General features: G+C 17.6%; 3 pseudogenes across 2 annotated transcripts; 1 reads left to right on the forward strand and 2 right to left on the reverse strand.

The window, feature by feature from the left end:
• Positions 1-213: 213 nt before the first annotated feature.
• On the reverse strand, positions 214-2,229 carry LOC132931566 (cytochrome c oxidase subunit 3-like; annotated as a pseudogene). The gene has a single exon (XR_009662742.1). The product of XR_009662742.1 is annotated as a cytochrome c oxidase subunit 3-like (transcript).
• A 115-nt stretch (positions 2,230-2,344) lies between these two features.
• On the reverse strand, positions 2,345-3,027 carry LOC132931567 (cytochrome c oxidase subunit 2-like; annotated as a pseudogene).
• Positions 3,028-3,532: 505 nt separating this feature from the next.
• LOC132931563 (NADH-ubiquinone oxidoreductase chain 1-like) lies at positions 3,533-10,771 on the forward strand (annotated as a pseudogene). The gene is made up of 4 exons (XR_009662739.1): positions 3,533-3,623; positions 3,705-3,748; positions 8,578-8,603; positions 8,913-10,771. The product of XR_009662739.1 is annotated as an NADH-ubiquinone oxidoreductase chain 1-like (transcript).
• Positions 10,772-10,877: the final 106 nt, after the last annotated feature.

A 10,877-nucleotide genomic window follows, 5' to 3' on the forward strand; every position in this document is an offset into this window, starting at 1 on the left:
GCTTCTTTTTTAAAAATCTTTTTAATTGGAATTTTTTTTTCAATATTATTATTAACAGTAATAAACCTCTATTTTGGTTTCAATTAAAAATAAGGATTAAAAAAATCTATTATTAAGTCGAAATTAATATGTAATTTATTACTTCTTATTTAAGATAAATTATAAAATAATTTTTAAAAGCAAATTAAATGTTATAAATTTTAACTATTATCCTTTAAATTTTTCAATTTAATGATCCAAATTTTCATTCATAAAAAATAGTAATAATTATAAATATAAAAAAAATAATAAACATTAAATTAAAGTAAATTATGTTTGAAATCTTAAAGTTTAAAATTATTGGTATAATAATTGAAATTTCGATATCAAAAATTAAAAAAATAATTGCAATTAAATAAAAATTTAATGAAAATGGGATTCGTGATTTATTAAATGGGTCAAAACCACATTCAAAGGGTGCTGACTTATTATAATTAAATTTTATTTTTATATTAATTATAATTATTAGTATAAAAAGAATTATTAAAATAATAAATATTACAATTATTGAAATTAAATTTAATATAATTATTTTATTTAAATTTTAAACTTTTTGATTGGAAATCAAATATACTAATTTATATTAATAAAATTAATTATTTCATCAATAAAAAGTTATATAAAGAAATAGTCAAATGATATCAATAAAATGTCAATATCAAGCTCCTAATTCAAATCTGATATGATGAATATGAGAAAAGTGAAGTTTAATTATTCGTATAAGATTGATAATTAAAAAAATTGTTCCGATAATTACATGTAAACCATGAAATCCTGTTGCTATATAAAAAGAAGAACCAAAAATTGAATCTGAGAATGTAAATGTAGCTTGTTTATATTCTAATATTTGAAGTATTAGAAAGTAGATACTTAAAATAATTGTTAAATTTATAAAAATGATAGTTTTTTTTTTAGAATTATTAAGTAAGTAAAGATGAGCTAAAGTAACAGTAAAACTTGATGTTAATAAAATAATTGTATTTAATAAAGGAATTAATAATGGATTGAAAAATATAATATTTTTTGGTGGTCAATTTAGTCCTAGTTCAATTGATGGTGCTAAAGAATTGTGTAGAAAATTTCAAAAAAAAGAAATAAATAAAAATATTTCAGAGATAATAAATAAGATTATTCTAAATTTGATTAAATTTATAATATAAAAATTATGATTACCTTGAAATGTTCTTTCTCGAATTACATCTCGTCATCATAAGATAGAAATACTAATAATTATTAGTAGATTAAATAATGATATTATATTTATTTTAAAATTTATAATTATAATATTAGAAATTATTAAATTAAATGTATTAAATGCTATTAAGATAGGTCATGGACTTAATCTTAAAATAAAATATGGTTGATTAATTTTTATCATTATTCACTAGAGTATAAAGATGAAAGAATTGAGAATACATAACTTTGAATTAAAGCTACGCATAATTCAAAAATTATTATAAATATTTGAATAAAAATAATAATAATTATAAGTGAATTAAAATTTAATAGAGTTATTAATAAATGTCCTGCAATTAAATTAGCTGTTAAACGAATAGAAAGAGATATTGGTCGAATAATAATTCTTATTGTTTCAATAATTGTTATTAATGGGGCTAGGTAAATTGGTGTATTTAAAGGAATCAAGTGTGCAATTATATTTTTAGTGTTTTTACAAGTTGACAAAATAATAAAAAATATTCAAAATGGAATAGCTAAAGTAACAGAAAATACTATATGACTTGATGATGAAAAAATATATGGGAATAAGCTAAAAAAATTATTAAGTAGAATAAATATAAAAAGTGAAATAAATAAAAATGCAGGAGATTTAGTTTTTTTTATTTTATAAAGTATTAGTATTTCATTGTTTAGTATATTAAATATTTTAAATAATAATCAGTTTATTCGATTTGGTAAGATTCATAAAAAGTTTGGTATAAATAAAATGATTAAAAGAGTTCTGATTCAATTTATTTCTAAATTAAAAATTGTTGTTGATGGGTCAAAAATATTAAATAAATTTGTTGTAATTTTTTATGTTATTTTTTTTAAAAAAATTAATTTTTAAGTTTTTAATAAAATTAAAATATAGTAAGTTTATGATTACATAAAATGTAGAAAAAAAAAATAAGAATAAAATTAATCAATTAATTGGTGCTATTTGAGGAATTAAGTGATATTAATAAATAATTTTAATTTGACAAATTAATGTTATGCTTTAACTAATCTCTTTCATTAGAAGTAATTGCTAATTTACTATATTTTGATTTAAGAGATCATTACTTTGCTTTTCAGTCATCTAATGAATTAAAAATTTTTAATTCAATAAATAAATTTATTTAAATTAATTGATTCAATTTGAATAGGTATAAATCTGTGATTAATACCACAAATTTCTGAGCATTGTCCAAAGTATATTCCTGGTCGATTTATAAAAAGATTAATTTGATTTATTCGTCCTGGGATTGCATCAATTTTAATAGCTAAACTTGGAATTGTTCATGAATGAATTACATCGTCTGACGAAATTAAGAGTCGAATATTAAATTTAAATGGGATAATAGTTTTATTATCTACTTCAATTAATCGAAAATTTTCTTTATTTAATTCATTTATTATATAAGATTCAAATTCAATATTTGAAAAATCTGAATATTCATATGATCAGAATCATTGATGACCAAAAATTTTAATTGTTAAAATTGGGCATTTAATTTCATCTATTAAGTATAGTAGGTGAAGTGAAGGTATAGCAATAAAAATTAAAATAATTGGTGGAGTTGTAGTTCAGATAAATTCAATTATTTGATTTTCAGAGATTTTAATATTAATAAATTTATTTTTTATAATAAAAATTATTATATAAGTAATTGTTGTTATAATTATAATAATAATGAAAATTGTATGATCGTGAAAAAAAATTAATTGTTCTATTAGTGGTGAATTACTATTTTGAAATCTTAGTTTTATTCAAGTTATAATTTCTAAAAAAAGATTATTCTTTATAAATGAATTTTAAGTTCATTGCATATAGTTTCTGCCATATTAGAAATTAATAATTAGAGGTAATTCTGAATATGAATGTTCTAAGGGTGGTAAATTATGAATTCATTCAATAGAATTTCTTAAATTTAATTTAAAAATAGTTGTTTTTTTTAAAAAAATTCTATTTCAAATACAATAAATTAAAATAATAATTCTAAATGTTGAAATTATTGAACCAATTGATGAAATTATATTTCATAGTAAAAAATTATTTGGGTAATCTGTGTATCGTCGAGGTATACCATTTAAACCTAAAAAATGTTGGGGGAAGAAAGTTATATTTACCCCAATAAATATTAAAATGAATTGAATTTTTAAAATAAAATTATTTATTGAAAATCCAGTGAAAATTGGGAATCAATGAATTAAACTAGCAATAATAGCAAATACAATTCCTATTGATAATACATAGTGGAAATGAGCTACTACATAGTAAGTATCGTGAAGAATGATATCAATAGATGAATTAGCAAGAATTACTCCTGTCAATCCTCCAATTGTGAATAAAAAAATAAAACCTAAAGATCAAATTGTGGAAGGTGAAAAATTAATTTTAGATCCATAAATAGTAGCTAATCATCTAAAAATTTTAATTCCTGTTGGAATTGCAATAATTATAGTTGCTGATGTAAAATATGCTCGTGTATCAACGTCTATTCCAATTGTAAATATATGATGTGCTCATACAATAAATCCTAATAATCCAATAGTTAGTATAGCATAGATTATACTAATATTACCGAATGTTTCGTTTTTATTACTTTCTTGACTAATAATATGTGAAATTAATCCAAATCCGGGTAAAATTAAAATATATACTTCTGGATGTCCAAAAAATCAGAATAAATGTTGATAAAGAATTGGATCTCCTCCTCCTGCAGGGTCAAAGAATGATGTATTTAAATTACGATCAGTAAGAAGTATAGTAATTGCACCAGCTAAAACAGGTAAGGATAAAATTAATAATATAGCTGTAATTAAAATTGATCAAGGGAATAATGGAATTTGATTTAATTTTATATTATTAGGTATTATATTTAAAATTGTACAAATAAAATTAATTGCTCCTAAAATTGATGAGATTCCTGCTAAATGTAGAGAAAAAATTGTTAAATCAACTGAAATATTATTATGAGCAATATTATTAGATAAAGGGGGATAAATTGTTCATCCTGTTCCTGTTCCGTTATTAATTATAAAACTACAAATTATTATTATTAATGAAGGAGGTAATAATCAAAATCTAATATTATTTAATCGTGGGAATGATATATCAGGGCATCCTATTATTATAGGAATTAATCAATTTCCAAAACCACCAATAACAATTGGTATAGTTATAAAAAAAATTATAATAAAAGCGTGAATTGTAACAATTACATTATATAATTGATTATTATTAATAATTGAATTAATTTGACTTAGTTCTAGTCGAATTAAGATTCTAAGGGATGAACCAATTATACCTGATCAAATACCAAATAAAAAATATAAAGTTCCAATATCTTTATGATTAGTTGAAAAGATTCATTTTATAGATAAAATGGCTGATAATAGGTTATAAATTGTAAATTTATATATAGATTTAAAAAATCTTTTTATCAATAACTTTATATTCAAATTCTATGATATTAAATTGCAAATTTAAAGGTATTAATTATTTTAATTAAGGTTTAAAAAAAAATATTTTTAATTTTGAAGATTAATAGTTTAATTTAACTTAAAACCTTAATAAATAAATAAATAACTAAAAAATAATCTAAAGAAGTTAATAAATATTAATAAGTTGTAATTATTTTTTTTTAATTGAAGATATCATTTATTGAATAAGTTAAAATTAAATAATATGAAATAAGTTATTTTAATATAAAAATATAAATTTAAAATTGTTAATATAATTAATATTATTATAATTAAATATAAATTATTATAAATTAAGTTTTTGATTAATATTCATTTTATTAAAAACCCAATTATAGGTGGTAATCCTATAATTGAAAAAATTAATATTATTAAATTTAGTTTAAAGAAAAAATTTAAATTAAAAAATTTTATTTGATTAATATAATTAATATTATAATTATTTAAAATTTTAATAATTAAAAAATTTAAAATTGAGTAAATTAAAAAATAATTGATTCATAATTTATTATTTATTAAAATTGCAAATAGTATTCATGTTGAATTATTGATTGAAGATATTGCTAAGATTTTACGTATAGAATTTTGATTTATTCCAAAAATTGAGTTTATTGAAATTAAAATAATTAAGAAAATTAAATTTTTATCAATATTTAGATATGAAATTAAAACAAATGGGGAAATTTTTTGTCAAGTTATTATTAATAGGCATGAAAATCAATTTAATCCTTCTATTATTGAAGGTAATCATAAGTGAAAAGGTATTAATCTTAATTTTATTAATAGTGGTAAAATAATTAAAATATTACTATTATTTATAAAAAAAAAATTTTTATTAATTAAGAAAATTAATAATAAAATTGAAGCAAAAGCTTGAATTAAGAAATATTTTATTGTAGCTTCAATAGAGTAAATTGATGATTTAAAATTTAAAATAGGAATAATTGAGAATAAGTTTAATTCTAACCCTATTCATATTGAAAGTCAATTAGATGCTGAAATTGATATTAAAGTTCTAAATATTAATATAATTAAAAATATTATTTTTGTTAAATTTAAATTTATCAGAAAAAAGAATATTATTCTATATTTGAAGTATGAATCCAAAAGCTTAATTTAGCTTATTTTTCTAATTTACTTATACTTAAGTGTTTATGCATATAAATTTTTGAAATTTATGGATTAGTTTAATTCTTAAAGTATAATAAAAGTATATATAATACATGATTTACTCTATCAAAGTAACCCTTTTTCAGGCATTTTATTTTTAAAATATTATTTAATAAAAAAATGTTTATTGGTTTATAAATGTATTAGAAAAAATATCAGAAAATTTTTTAAAAAAAAATATTTTAATGAGGCATGACGTTTCTATTTATCTGAAAAGGGGGGCTATGCCCCTCCAAAAAAAAAAAGAAGGAAGAAGAGTATATAGAGGATTTATAAATATGTATAGTAGTATACATATATAGACTTCATATGTATATAGTATATATATATAATATAAATATACATCTATATAGCTTATATATTTATATATATATATATATATATATATAAATCCTTATATGATGTTAATAATCTATACATTTAATATATATATATATATTAATATATAAATCCTTATATGAATATATATAGATATTTATTGTATATATATATATAAGAGGTAAAGAAGAAAAGTATTAGTTATTTTATATTAATAATATTAATTTGATTAAAATAATTAATTTAAGTAATTATATTTAAAAACAGAAACTAATAAATTGTATTAAAATTTAGATTTAAAATTTAAATAGTATTATAATTAAAAAATATTAGAATTAAAGTTAAAATAATTAATTTAAGTAATTATATTTAAAAAACAGAAACTAATAAATTGTATTAAAATTTAGATTTAAAATTTAAATAGTATTATAATTAAAAAATATTAGAATTAAAGTTAAAATAATTCAGTTAATTATTTAAATTTTGATTTAATTTATTTATTTAAAATTTATAATATTATAAAACCGTATTATTTTAATTTTACTAATAATTATAATTTATTTTGTTATAAAATTTTATTTAATTAAAAAGATACATGAAATTTTTTGATTGTTAATAATTTCTTAAAGGATTTTAATTATTCTCAGTATTAAGTATTAAATATTAAAGAAATTTAGATTTAATTATTAATTTAAGTATAAACTAAATATGTGCCAGCAGTTGCGGTTAAACATAATATACAAATAAAATAGTTTGGTTATTAGTATTAAATATAATTTATAATTTAATTTTTTTTTAAAAAGTAAAATTTAATTAAATATTATTATTATAATTATTTTATTCTATTAAATTTTATTTAAAACTAGGATTAGATACCCTATTATAAAAATTTAAATTAATTTACTAAAAAATTAATAGTTATGTTCTTTAAATTTAAAAAATTTGGCGGTATTTTAGTCTTATTAGAGGAACCTGTTTATTAATTGATAATCCACGATTAATTTTACTTATTTAATTAATTCATATATCGCTGTCATGAATATATTAAAAAATTTATTTTCTTTATTTATTATTATAATTTATGTTAAGTCAAGATGTGGTTTATAAATAAGAATATAATGGGTTACATTAAATTTTATTTTTGGATTTTAAATGAAAATTAAAATGAAATTGGATTTAATAGTAAATTTATTTATTTTGTTAATATGAAGAAAGATCTAAAATATGTACATATTGCCCGTCATTCTTATTAAAAATAAGACAAGTCGTAACAAAGTAAATGTACTGGAAAGTGTATTTAGAAAGATTAAATAAATATCTAAATTTAAGTATATCATTTACAATGATAAGATGTTGTTAAACTTTATTTAAATTTATTTTATTAATATAATAATTTTTATTTGATTTTTTATAAAAATAATTTATTTATTTAAGGTTTTAGTATTTATTAAAAATTAATTTATAGATTTATAGTTTAATAGTATTGTGAAAGAAATAATTAAATTTATAAAAGAATTAATTTAGTACCTTTTGTATCAGGGTTGATTAAAATTTTTAATTTTTTTTTAAATTCTCAAAATTTATAGAGTTAATTTTATTATTAATTTATTGTGTTATAAATATTTATAAAATAATATTAGTTTTGAAATTTAATTCGTTATATTATATTTAGTTATTTAAGATTTAAATTTAATTTAAAATTTTAAAAGTTATTTTGATTTTGTTGATTAATATTTTAAATTTAAATTATTTTAGGGATAAGCTTGAAATTTTTATATAATAATTTATTTATTTTAATAATTTATAGGAATAGAAATTTTTATTTAAGTTTGTAAAAATTTATTATTTATTTATTTTTAATTTATTATAAATTATTTATTATTAATATTAAATTTTATTAATGAATATTTAATTAATAGTAATAATGATTAAATTAGTATAATTTACATTTATAAATTATGAATTCGGCAAAAATTATTTTCATCTGTTTAACAAAAACATTGTATTAAGTTTAATTTAATATAGGATCTGCTCAATGATTTATTAAATAGCTGCAGTATTTTGACTGTGCAAAGGTAGCATAATAATTAGTCTTTTAATTGAGGACTTGTATGAAAGATTTGATGAGAAATAAACTTTATTATTTATATAATTAAAATTTTATTTTTAAGTAAAAAAGCTTAAATTATTTAAAGGGACGATAAGACCCTATAAAACTTTATAAATTTTAATTTTAATTTTTTTGGTTTTATAAATATTTTATTTTTATAATTTATTTTATTGGGGTGATAAAAAAAATTAATAAACTTTTTTTAAAATTTAACATTATTTAATGAATTTTTGAATTAAAATTTTTAATTAAAGGAAAAAGTTACTTTAGGGATAACAGCGTAATTAATTTTTTAAGTCCAAATTTAAAAATTAGTTTGCGACCTCGATGTTGAATTAAGATTAATCTTAGGTGCAAAATTTTAAGTATTAGGTCTGTTCGACCTTTAAATTCTTACATGATTTGAGTTCAAACCGGTGTAAGCCAGGTTGGTTTCTATCTTTTAAAAATTAATTTGTTTTAGTACGAAAGGATTAAATAATTAAATTAAATTTTTATTAAATGAATAAAAATAATTTAACTATTTTGGCAGATAATTGTGTTAAATTTAGAATTTAATTATATAATTTTTATTATAGATAGTAATTTTTATATTTGTTATAATTATTAATTTTTTGATTTTATTTTTAATAGTTTTTATAAGAGTTGCTTTTTTTACTTTATTAGAGCGTAAAGTTTTAGGTTATATTCAATTACGTAAAGGTCCGAATAAGTTTTTGATTAAAGGTATTTTTCAACCTATAGGTGATGGGTTAAAATTATTTTTTAAAGAAGTTAATTATCCGAGTAATATAAATTTTTTTATTTTTATAATTTCTCCTTTATTGGGTTTATTAATTTCAATTTTTTTTTGATTTATTTATCCTTATATTGGTATGAACTATATTATAGGATTTGGTTTAATTTATATATTTTGTTGTTCAAGTTTAATAGTTTATATTTTTTTAATAATTAGATGATCTTCGAATTCTAATTATTCAGTTTTAGGTATAATTCGGTTTATTTCTCAAATGATTTCATATGAAGTTAGAATAATAATTATTATTATAAATTTAATATTTTTAATTAATAGTTTTAATTTAAATGATTTTTATATCTATCAAATTAATTTAAAATTTTTTTTTTTTCTTTTTTTTTTGTTTATTTTATTATTAATTAGATTTTTAGCTGAAATAAATCGTTCTCCTTTTGATTTTTCTGAGGGTGAATCAGAATTAGTTTCTGGATTTAATATTGAATTTAGAAGTTTATCTTTTATTTTTATTTTTATATCTGAATATATAAGAATTATATTTATAGGGATACTATTATGTGAAATGTTTTTTGGTTTGATAATAAATAAATTTTATTTAAATATTTTTATTTTGATTTTTATATTTATAGTTATTTGATTACGTGGGTTTTTACCACGATTTCGTTATGATAAATTAATATATTTAGTTTGGAAATTAATTTTACCTTTGTCTTTATTTTTATTTGTCTTTAATTTTTCTATTAAATTATTTAACTTATATCATTAATTTAAGTATTAAGTTAATAGAATTAAATTCTATTTTTTATTTTCAAAATAAATATTTTAAATAAATTAATTAACTAAATTAATAATTTATCTCATAACTTTATGATATAAAAGTTAATGAAAAAGTAAGAAAAATAAATTGTTGTAAAAATTTGCCCTGTTGTAATAAATGGGTATTCAACTGGTTGTATCCCAATTCAGGTTAAAATAAAAAATGTTATAATAAATATTCAGAATAAAAATTTATTTAATGGGTAAAATTTATTTCTTAAAAAATTTTTATTGTTTAATATAGGTAAGATTAATAAAATTAAAATTGAAAGTATTAAAGCAATAACCCCTCCTAATTTATTAGGGATTGCTCGTAAAATTGAATAAGAAAATAAAAAATATCATTCTGGTTGAATGTGATTTGGTGTAATTATTGAATTTGCTATAATAAAATTATTGTGATCATTTAGTAGGTATGGAAAAATTAAAGCTAAAATAAAAAATATTCATATAAATATGATTAATCCAATTAAATCTTTAATTAGAAAATATGGAGAAAAAGTAATTTTATCAAAATTTCTATTAATTCCTAGTGGATTATTAGAACCTGTTAAATGAAGAAAGAATAAGTGAATAAAAGTAAATAAAATAATAATAAATGGTAAAATAAAATGGATTGAGAAAAATCGTGTTAATGTAGCATTATTAATTGAGAATCCCCCTCAAATTCAAATAACAATTGAATTTCCTAAATAAGGAATTGCTGATAATAAATTTGTGATTACTGTTGCCCCCCAAAATGATATTTGTCCTCATGGTAATACATAACCTACAAATGCTGTTATTATTGTTAATAATAATAAAATTACTCCAATAATTCATGTTATTTTAAAGTTGAAAGAATTTATATAGATACCTCGTCTAATATGAATATAAATTATAATAAAAAATATAGAAGCCCCATTTGCATGGAAAGATCGGATTAATCATCCAAAGTTAATATTTCGATTTATATTAATAATTCTTTGAAAAGCTAAATTAATA

Source organism: Rhopalosiphum padi, unplaced genomic scaffold, assembly GCF_020882245.1.
Source record: "Rhopalosiphum padi isolate XX-2018 unplaced genomic scaffold, ASM2088224v1 scaffold31, whole genome shotgun sequence".
Taxonomy (NCBI): domain Eukaryota; kingdom Metazoa; phylum Arthropoda; class Insecta; order Hemiptera; family Aphididae; genus Rhopalosiphum; species Rhopalosiphum padi.